General features: G+C 41.7%; 1 non-coding gene across 1 annotated transcript; it reads right to left on the minus strand.

Moving 5' to 3' along the window:
• Positions 1-9,046: 9,046 nt before the first annotated feature.
• On the minus strand, positions 9,047-9,118 carry trnap-cgg (transfer RNA proline (anticodon CGG)). The gene has a single exon. It is a non-coding gene; the product is annotated as a tRNA-Pro (tRNA).
• Positions 9,119-11,007: the final 1,889 nt, after the last annotated feature.

Here is an 11,007-nt window from a genome sequence, read left to right on the forward strand (position 1 = left end):
CTCACTCTCTCTCTCTCATACACGCAAACTCACCAAATCACATACATTATGTACTGGTTCTATTCTTAACTCAACTCTTTCATGGCAGAAATGCTGAATTCTTCCAATGGAACCCTGAGGATAATAACCTGGGTAATGTTTGACATAAAACAAGGTTTCCCCATTCTTTTGTAACTTTTTCCATGTAATTCACGCAATTTCCTTATGGTTTTGTGTACGGTTTTGTCTAGTAAAATGTCCCCTGCTGCGTTACTAATAGTAAATGAGTGGAACCAAAAACAGCTGTTCTCATTTACCATTAAAATGTTTCATTAATTATTTTACTTCTTGCATTTTTTTCAACTGGAGACAAAATGAATATGGATGCTAGAGGTTTGGTATCAGAAAGTTTATCACGTATATAGAAATATACACTCATCCTGTGTAAGAAGTACCTGTGTGTTGAGTTGCTGGGTTTCTTCTAGTGGAGGTGTCGTCTCTCTGTGTGTCGGTGTCTGCTGTTCTCACAGCATCTGCACTCTCAGAAATATCCATCATCATCTTCACTATCTCTCCTCTGTCCAGTTCCCTTCTCTTAATACTGTTAACATTTTCATAAATACACACAGACATCTCCATTCTCTAATTCTCTAACACACACTATTACACTGAGCTAAAGCTGTAGTCTCTGTATATCTTTGTCAATCTGTGTGTCTGCACTTCTGTCTTTGTGTTGCATGAGACTGACTCTTTAAGAGGTGCGAAAAACAGTAACCACAGGAAGTCCAGGCCCCCATCATCTCACTCTGACAGAATATGGTCTTAGTGTTCAAAGGTCAGTTCTTTTCCACAAACTGCTCTTTAAAGCATAAAGTACTGAGTTTAATGTTGCAAATTTGTACGTGTGTTTGTGTGTGTGCGCGCGCCTCTGTGTGTGCACACATGTGCGTAAACTGCACTATAATTTCATGTTATTATTTTCTGTCAGTGTTGTTTTCATCCTCAGATCTGACATCTTTTTTTCATGTGCCTTTGACCCTGTAACCAGTTTCCTTTCTCATTGTGTCTGTCAGTGTCTCTTTCTTTCTCCCTCCTACTTTCTGTCCACTTTTGTTTTTGAGTTTTCCAGCCAAACTTTCAGAATTCATGCTCTTAGCATTCAAAGGTTCTTTTTCACAAAGTGCTCTTTAAAGCACCCAGTTTCGTATTTCAGTGTACATATGTGTGTTTGTGTGTACATGTTGGTATTATAATTTCATGTTCTTATTTTCAAATGAAACCCACAAACGTAATATTCAGTCATTGGTTTTGTTTGTGACATTCTGCATTAGCAGAGACTGTAAGTATCAGCATCAGACTCATTACTGCCTCAGAAGTTGTTTTGGATAAAATCGGCACATCAGTGTAGATTCTTAAGACTACATTACCCATAACCCCCCTATAATGTTCTTAACAGGAACTTAAATAACATAGCAAGGACCACCTAATTTGACAAAAACTCTGAATTTAACTGCAGTGTGATTGGTTATGACATTGTCCGTTATTCCAACTGCAAAGTGTTAAATGCAAAAATAAAACATTCAGTTGTTTTTTTTTACCATTACCTTTTAGATTCCTGAAATGCCTGTGGTTTCCCATCTCTGCTGTCACTTCCTGTAACACATGAAAACCTGAACACACTTGCGTGTGCGTGCACACGCACACGCACACGCACACGCACACACACACACACACACACACACATATATAGATAGATAGATAGATAGATAGATAGATGGATAGATAAATTCACCACACATATGCATACCTAAACACACACTCACCAAATTGCCATGACCCAAGTTCACAAGTTCTCACTATCCCCCTCTGGTGGGCATATAGAGTTACAATTTCATTGTTTAGTCACTGCCTTGTTCCCTTGGGTGCAATCAGTTAATTATTCAGTCAGTGTGTTCACCTGTTTCTGTAGATCAAGCCCTGTTTTCTGTCAGTGTAAATACCTTTGTTTCTTTGTGAAGTCTTGGTTCCATCTGACCTTACGTTGATATATTTAAGTACGATTTGAACGTTCTGTCATTAAACTTAGCTCACAATGGAAGTCGGCTAACACCTCTCTGTCAGCACAGCAGATTGTAAAATTCACATCAGACATATTGTAGCCAGCAAAGTCAACACATTAAATACCTGTAAGCTAAAGTTAGATAATGCAATTCAAGTTTTTCATTCTTTCCAGTGGACCCTCTCAGTCTTTTCTCCCTTCTGTTAACATTCAGAGTAGCCCCCTCACTGACGAATTATTTTACATGTCATCATCATTATATCAGACTCCTGTAGCATAATGTTGTGCGCTATAAAAAATAAGACTATTAGAATCTCTGGAGCCAACTAAATCAGACTCATGTAGGTTATACTGCCCTTATTTTGACAGTTAGTGTAGTGTATTATAATGCATATGTGAGGTGTAATTGATCAAAACACTAGTAAATATGTTTCATAACTGCTGAAATGTGTAAATGGCAAATTCTATGTTTCATCTGTAAATAGTTGAACTTATGATGAAAGGGCAAGTGCTCACATTTTTGGGGGGGGCAGAGATGGGTCACAGTAGGCGCTTTCGCACCGAACAGTTCTAGGGTCTAATTCGATAGGAACTACCCCCTGTGGAGCTTCCCCTAGAACTACATTCGTTCTAGGGCCTTTTTTCTGTTTGCTTTCGCACCGCCAGTAGGAACGCTGAAGTGACGTAAGCCGGCCGACAGTATAGCAGCTAAGAGCTGTTGTTTATGACTAACCAGGATAGCTGCACATTTTGAAGTACAAATTTAATGACTTTTAAGACTTTTTAAATACCTCCAAAAGGAAAAAAAGAACCATTACTGCGGCAAAAGAAATCGACAAACTAGACTACAGTATACGCAATGAGTTTTATTGAATTTGAATGACAGAAATATTGATTGCACATTAGATAACCTATAACTGCCTTCTCATTAACGAAAATAAAACTGTATGGCGATAGACCCAGTCCAATGGAGAAAATAATTTCCCAATGCATTTATGCATTTACCACCGCAGTAGCAGTGAATGACTTGATGGGCATAGTACTTTTCGGGTGCTAGTATAGCGCTTGTGCCTGACCCTTGCTCGTGGCATCGTGTTTTTTTTTCCCCTTTTTCCCCGCCGCAGCCCTAAAATCGTAAGCTGGATAAACACATTCTTATTTTAGGTTAAAATGCGGATCACAGCCACACAAGCGGACACACAAGCACCTACCGAAGCGGAGTGTACGCTACCTCTTCAATGTACAAATAAACATTGGACGTTGCAAAATGGTCATTGTTGGGGGATATAAAATACTGGTAAAATAAAACATAAAAACTATGTGCCCCCTCCTACAATTCCAGACATTTTGAGACATGAATATCAAAAGCTAAATGAAATATGTTCTAAGACTTTATATTTTGCACGGATCTTTAAAAATGGCGGTTGCAATCATCGTATACCTGCGTCTGGACCAATGGCTGTACACCTACGTCACAAGGTTCCTATTGTGCTGCAAAAGTACCTACCCTGGAGTAGGGGCTAAAAAAGCCCCTCAAAACGGCGTTCTTAGAACTAAAATCGTTCTAAGTTCCTGCGGTGCGAACACGCCAAAAAGGGGGTACTTTCTCCGACAGTTCTAAGAACTATGAAAAGTTCCTCCGGTGCGAAAGCGCCTAGTAACATTCCAGACTGATGGGCCATTACCTTTGACAGTGGGGCGGGAGACTATTACAGGTGTGTTGACACCTACCTCATCAGTATTCATTGTGTAGGCCTAACTCATCATTATCCAAGCCACTTATCCTGATTAGGGTCACGGGGGGTGCTGGAGCCTATCCCAGTGCTCATAGGGCAAAAGGCGGGGATTTGTAGTTTTGAAAAAAAAAAAAAATAGTGTCATTCCAAAGTTATAACACTTCAGTAGTCAAAGCCCAAGAAATTTTCAAATGCTTTAATCACATGGAAACCAGCCTCCAAAGCGCTCAACAGGTCAAAGTGAAGGGTGCAGGCCAAAATCTGGGGAGTACTATTACCGAGCTGAGTATTTCAGAGTCCTGTTCCTGATTAATGACCAGTTTAAGGTCAGGTTTCAACAGAGTGGTAACTGAACCTCAGAAAGTTACACCACCAGTCTCTGTCAGCACAGCCACCCATGTTCCTGGCAATTTACACATTTGTCACTGTTGCAGAGGCTACCTGTGGAGGTCAGGTCTCTCTTTAGTGCGGTTGAAACCTTAATTCGGTCGCTCCTGGTTGTCTCTGTTTCAACTTCTAAGGAAGAGCGAAGTTTCAGCTCACTTTGACGCTTCAAAACGTGGCTCAGGTTCACAATGACACAACAAAGAATAAGCATTACGGCAATCTGTCATGTCCACCAGGAAAGCCCAGACCAGATAAATAACACACACATCTGTCATGTCCACCAGGAAAGCCTAGACCAGATAAATAACACACACATCTGTCATGTCCACCAGGAAAGCCTAGACCAGATAAATAACACACACATCTGTCATGTCCACCAGGAAAGCCTAGACCAGATAAATAACACACACATCTGTCATGTCCACCAGGAAAGCCCAGACCAGATAAATAACACACACATCTGTCATGTCCACCAGGAAAGCCTAGACCAGATAAATAACACACACATCTGACAGGTCCACCAGGAAAGCCTAGACCAGATAAATAACACACACATCTGTCATGTCCACCAGGAAAGCCTAGACCAGATAAATAACACACACATCTGACAGGTCCACCCGGAAAGCCTAGACCAGATAAATAACACACACATCTGTCAGGTCCACCAGGAAAGCCTAGACCAGATAAATAACACACACATCTGTCAGGTCCACCAGGAAAGCCTAGACCAGATAAATAACACACACATCTGACAGGTCCACCCGGAAAGCCTAGACCAGATAAATAACACACACATCTGTCAGCAATTCGCTGCACAGACAGAGAGACGAAGACGAATATTCTCGTGATATTGTGATTTCTCTCTTGTAAAATTATGACTTTACTCCCGTATCATTATGCCTTTTTTCTTGAAATAATATGACTTTATTCTCCTGAAATTATGACTTTATTCTCATAATATTATGAACATTATTCTCAAAATGGCATATTTTTTTCCTCAATGTGGCGCTAATACTCTGTGATAATATATTGTTTTTGCTGATGAGAGGAAATAAAGACAATGAGATAGCCTGTTAACTCTGCCTCAGTGCATTTATTAGGTCTCATTTATAAAGTATTTAACATGTGTATATGTTTTCAATAACACTTGCATAAAACGAAGCTGTGATTTATCAAACAGGTTGTCACAGACAGTTCCCTGCTGGATCTCATCCATGCACTTTGTCATCTCACTCGATGGAGTGTTCCTGGCATTATTGCCGGACCTGCTCCCTTCCAGGTGGGATGCGAGACAGGTGTGTCTCTTGAGGGCAAAGGGCACTGATGAGGCAGTTGCAGTGGCCCTTGAGGTATTTTCATCTGTGGTTGGACTTGGATGAGACTGTCCTGCAAGGGTCTATACAAAGGACTGTGCTGCCCTCTACAAAGATTTAAACTGGTAAGTGCAGAACAAATGAAACAGTGGGGACCACTAGGCAGGCTCCTGCTGCAGTGGCATCGAAGCTGCAGCAGTCAGGGTTGAGAATGGCAGCAAACCGACCTCTCAGAGACCTCAGCGGCAATTGAACGACAGGTTCCAGAACAACAGTGGTGGAAAGTAGGTGTGCCTCCAGGTTTAAAAGGCATGGAACAACAACATGAGACAAGGACTGGCTGTCATTCTGGAGCTGGTCAGCGTGCGCAGCAAAAGGCTCAAACTATTTGAGCGGATTTTCAAGCTTTGCCCCATCACTTGTGAGGAGAGTGTCCACACTCAAGTCCTCCAGCACCTGACTGAGTTCTCCTTTTGTCTCCAGCAGTGGTTTGATCATGCCTAGGGTACTATTCCAGCACGTGCTGCAGTCCGGTATGAGAGTTTAACCACATCTTCTTATTATTTGCTCATTTGCAACACATGACTTCTGTACAGCATGAACCCGACGTCTTGCCTTCAGTATGGTGGACTCAACACCTGGGTGCTTCAGAGGAGTCAAAGTATTGCCATATAGGACTGTGCCTCTTTCTGCCTGCATCTTCAGCCATTTTCATATATCTCATTTGCACATGGGTGGTGCTCCATTGGATCAGTGGGAGGGAGGCTCTGCTGCGATTGGTTGCAGGGGCGCCTGTGAGGATAAATTTTGAGGCGATCACAGCAACCGCAGTGCAAATGGAGGGGTCGGAACGAAAAACAAAGCTGATTTTACCTTCAATTCAGTTTAAACCACAAGTTTAAAGTGGTGGGAGAAGGCGGGGGACTTAAAGACCTTTTCTAGACAAAAGAAACAGAGAGAGCGAACGACCATGAGAGAGAGTGTATATGTGTGTGTGTGTGAGAGAGAGAGACAGAGAGAGAGAGAGAGAGCGAGAATATAAGAAGTTGCCCAGTCCCTCAGTTGTAGTAGTAGTCGCTACCCAAGTCTAAGTACAATGTATTTTACTCTTCATGGCTTCTGAAAAATTATTCAAATTTCGATCGTTATAAGATCTCAAGGCCTCTTATTTCAGAAAGCAGCTTACAGAGAAGAGTATATTCAAGAGGAAAAAAATAATCACATCCTGTTGCTATTTATCGCCATCTTCAAAAGACTGAACAATTAAATAAGTTTACTTTGACACAGCGCCTGCTACACACAAACACTGCTATATTTTAACGCGAGTTACGCGTCACACTACACCTGGCTACTTCAAGTGGTTCACTTCTCTCAAATAGTTGAGTATTCTTAAGAAGCTAACGTAAAACGAAACGCAAAACTGATATGTGGGCTGAATCTCATGACAAATCTAAACCAATCAGGGGGCCGCACGATGTGCCCGGTACTTTGAGACCCCTGGGCTAGAATAGGAGAAATCTAGGAGTCTGGTGTTCTGCGAGTTTTGCAAGGATGCCCCCATGACACTTGCAGGCTCCTCTCTCTTTGTCTCTGGAAACCCGCATATGAGGCGCAATGCGGTAGTGAAACACAACGCGCCCCTGCTGCATTCACGCCGCGGGGACGCGTTCATTAACCGGTCACGGCCCAACATAACAAAACACAAAAAGAAACATAAAATATGAACATAAAAATACGACGAGCCGAAAATAAAGTACTATTCTTTGAAATCCTGTTTCCTGTCAATTTTGCTTCAGTTAATCTTTCTGGCTGGTGCACTGGTGTGTTTAATCGCATGATAGTGATGCATTATGTTTAAGTCTATAAAAATAAAACTGACTGCGCGCTCAGATTTTTGCCTGTTCTCCTACATTTTTGAACTTGGGCACACAAGTGCTCCTTGGAAAAAAAAAAGGAATAGTAGAGCCCTGTATACAAGTATGATAACTTTCATGTAGTGTTCTACAGTCACTTAACCAGAACACTCTGCAAGCTTTTACCTCTGACTTGTTGTCGGGGGAGAGAGCGTTCTTGGTATTCAAAGGAACGAACCTATTTCTTGGTGTTGTGTGAAACATGTCTTACCTTTCCGTAATTAAATTTAACAGTGAGGCAAGGAGGCGCAGGAGAAAGACTGCACTGATGAGAAGGACAGTAATTGCTTTATTTGTACAGCAGGAGCTTGGTGTAAGTACAATACAGAAATTTTAGCAGCAGAATAGTACAAATTTGCCCAGTACAAACTTGCTGAATCCAATCCAGATGTGGGCCACATCTGTTGCCAAAAAGCCTTGCTAGCTGTACAAGAACAGGCTGTTTTTAGACTGTAAGCAGAGGATTTATAACAGCATGTTAATATTTAATGTTACTTCAAACCAAACAGAATGAAAAATCATGCTATATGAAGACTAGCCCAAAAAAAAACAAAACCAAAAAAAAACAACAACATGTGATGTTATCATGTGACTTAACATTCTCCAGGGACCAAGTTAGGTGGCTTTAGCTGATACACCAGCTAACAAACTTACGTCTGTCATGGTAAGTGCTGCAGTTGTCAACATACGTCTCATGCGGATCCCTTGCCTTTGTCATCTCCACTGCTCATTCAGTTGGTGTGAAATAAGAAAATATGGAGATCCAAACAGTGCTAAAAATTCTTTCTTGTCCATTACTTCTTCAAATCTTTAGTGCTGTTTAGTAATGTTTCTGTTAGCTAACGAGCTAGGAGATGCTAACTATAGGGAGACCATTCAGCATGAGAGATCAGAGGATTGAAGTGCATGAGGAGATTAACAACAACCAACAAAAAGATAAAAAGGCTGAAATACATTTCCCACAATCCACAGAAGTTTGATCATATTTATTTCAAAAGTATCTAGAGGGTTCGTACGGTCATGAAAAACCTGGAAAAGTCATGGAATTTGAAAATAGCAATTTCCAAGCCTGGAGAAGTTTTGGAAAAATAAATAAACCCAGAACGTTTTGGAAAAGTCTGGGGAAATTTGCTTCACAGATAGGTGTTTAATAGAATATATGTGGTTCAGTGGGGCTGTATCGAATGCCTCTTCTTGCTAATCGAATTTTAGCCAAGCTTTTTTGAACGAAGCTTCAAATGTCTCTGACGTGACGTCATTGTTTTGGCCTGATGTTTCGGAATACTTGACTTTCAACTCAGTAATATGAAAAAAGAGATGATGAATATGAGGAACTACAAGTCACACTTTTTAAAAATGAAACACTCTTTAATAGACATTACTTACATCATCTGATCCAGAGCTCGCTGTCTTTGCTGTGTCGATGGTTGGCATTCCTTCCATAGTTGAGGATGCCTAAACATTCAATTTACAATTTGGTATTTAGCAGACGCTTTTAGCCAAAACGACTTACAATAAGTGCACCAGTCAGATCCTATTGCCTCATAAACAGAGATCACAATAAGGCTGTACATTAATTACCCTCCTGGAATTCTGTGACAGTAAACGATAAACACGCTGCCAACCTCGGATTCCCTCAAAAGTTTAGACCAATTAAAGGGGCTCGTCCGGGAGTTGAACCCGGGACCTCTCACACCCGAAGCGAGAATCATACCCCTAGAACAACGAGCCATGAAACGCGGTTTTCTGAAGGTTGAAATTTCGACGGCCTTGGTAGAAGGGGAAGAAATTCTAAGACACTGCCAACCTCGGTTTCCCGAGAAAGACAAGTTCAGGCCAATTAAAGGGAGGTTTGAACCCGAGACCGCTCACCACCAAAGCGAGAACCATACTCATAGACCAACGAGCCACCAATTGTTCTGAAGATTGAAATTTTGGCAGCCTTGCCAGAAGCAGATGAAATTTTGAGGTGGTTTCCCGCGAAAGACAAATTAAGGACCTCTCGCCACCAAAGCAAGAACCGTACCCCTAGACCAACAAGCCACGAACTGCACGGTTCTGAAGGTTGAAATTTCGGTAGCCCTGGCAGAAGCAGATGAAATTTTGAGGCAGTTTCCCACAAAAGACAAGTTCAGGCCAATTAAAGGGGCTCATCTGGGAGTTGAACCCGGGACCTCTCGCACCCTAAGCGAGAATCATACCCCTAGACCAACAACCACAACTTTCCAAAAGCTGACATTTCAGCGGCCCTGGCAGAAGCAGTCGAAATTTTGAGGCACTGCCAATCTCGGTTTCCCAAGATGTACAAGTTTAGGCCAATTAAAGGGGCTCGTCCGGGAGTTGATTCTGGGACCTCTCGCACCCAAAGCAAGAATCTACCCCTAGACCAATGAGCCACGAAACACACTTCGCTGAAGGTTGAAATTTGGTCCTGGCAGAAGCAGACAGAATTTTGAGATGCTGCCAACCTCGGTTTCCCGAGAAAGACAAGTTCAGGCCAATTAAAGGGGCTTGTCCCCCAATGTCCCCCAAAGAGGTAAAAATCTCTCAAAAGCACACTACAATGCTTTTAAATCTGGTGACACAACAGCATACAATGTTGCCAGATCAAACCGAAAAATAGGCATAGAAAAGGCTAAGGATATCCATATACAGTGTGTAGAGGACTACTTCAACAGCGCTGACACCAGGAGCATGTAGCAAGGCATCAGGGCTATCATTGACTACAAGGGCAATGCTGTCTGCCCCCACAGTGATGTCACACTGTCCAACAAGCTCAACGCATTCTTCGCTTGCTTTGAAACTGGCAACAATGTGACAAGTGCAAGAATCCTGGCCCCGGCCACAGAGGATGAACAGGTTTTCCCTATTAAAAACATCTGATGTACAGCGCACGCTGCGGAGGGTCAACCCACGGAAAGCTGCAGGCCCGGACGGAGTTCCAGGACGGGTGTTTAAGGACTTGTGCTGATCAGCCGGCTGAGGTATTCACAAGAATCTTCAACCTGTCTCTACTTCTGAAGTCAGCCATCATAGTGCCAGTGCTGTAAAAAACAAACATCAGCACTCTGAATGATTATCGCTTGGTTGCCCTCACACCAACGATAATGAAGTGCTTTGAAAGGTTGGTCCTCTCCCACATCAAAGCCATCATCCCTGCTTCTCTGGACCCACACCAGTTCGCCTACAGAAGTAAAGTTAAAGTATCCCTCCTGAAAAATATTTAAGTAAGACTAAAATAGTCACTTACAATTTACAATGTCAGTCAGTTTAACTCCACTTAGAGTACTTTTTTTTTTTAGCAAGAGTACTTCTGCTTGTACTTTATACAGCCTTGTTTGAATGTATGTATGACATGAAGTGAGTTAAAAGTGAATGAAAAGATGCATTAAACAAAGACTTTCCATCAAAAACACTTTATTTAAAAGAATGCAAAAATATGTTTGGACATTGGACTAAAAAAAACCCCCAAAAAACATCACAGCCAAACAAAAGATTTAGTGAGTATTTATCTCCAAAGTTAAAAGTTAAATTGAAAATATGTCGTCACTAAATGTCTGCTTTAGCAATACACTAAAATTGATCATTTACATTTGTTTAAACAAGCTTTATCACATTAG

This window comes from Chanos chanos, chromosome 11 (assembly GCF_902362185.1).
Source record: "Chanos chanos chromosome 11, fChaCha1.1, whole genome shotgun sequence".
Lineage (NCBI taxonomy): Eukaryota > Metazoa > Chordata > Actinopteri > Gonorynchiformes > Chanidae > Chanos > Chanos chanos.